Raw genomic sequence first — 771 nt, forward strand, 5'->3', positions numbered from 1 at the left:
CCCATCGCCGATATATTTGGGTTTCCATCCCCCATCGCCGTCGCCAACTTCCTACAGAACCTCTCGGAAGGGCACTATTTTCTAGAATTCACGTCATCAGTCTCCAACTCTGTGACTTTCATAAACCTCGGCAAATCAGTGGGCAAAGGCCTCTTTGAAACTTCCGTCATGCTCTATTCTTCCTACCACCATCGATCAAAAAAAAAAAATATATATATATATTTCATTTAATTTTCACAGTTCCGTCCTTCGCGTATATGCAGTAACGTTGTTGATTTGAAACACAAAAAAATATTAAAATGATTTGCTTCTCCCTCTCCACTTTCTCGATAATGCTAAAACGACGGGTAATCCTCATCGTTACCAGATAGGATGCCCTTTTCTCAGACCCCCGTTCTAAAGAAGAAAAGAACCCCATTATAGTTACGTACCACCCTACAGTCCATAAGGAGGCTACAGAACTCCTTTCTGAAACAGCCCACAGGGAGGAATCGGTGGCCGAGTGTGCTAGCGCACACCAGCTCAGAGCATGTGGAGCGAAAACTCGCGCTGCAGAACCCAGGGGCCCTGGGTTCAATCGGCACCCCTGCCCGTTGGAATCTTGATGAGCATATATAGTACCGGTGTACGGTCGTGTATCACTACTGCGTAGTGCACCTTAAAGACCCCAGGTTAGCGGTTGTACTGCACTGGATAAGGTGCGCATCTACAGCTCAGAGACGAGTCGCTGGTAGAGACAGACAATGTTTTAGGCTGTATAAACTTACGCAC

The sequence above is a fragment of the Ixodes scapularis genome, unplaced genomic scaffold, assembly GCF_016920785.2.
Source record: "Ixodes scapularis isolate PalLabHiFi unplaced genomic scaffold, ASM1692078v2 PGA_scaffold7__128_contigs__length_106722199, whole genome shotgun sequence".
NCBI classification, from domain to species: domain Eukaryota; kingdom Metazoa; phylum Arthropoda; class Arachnida; order Ixodida; family Ixodidae; genus Ixodes; species Ixodes scapularis.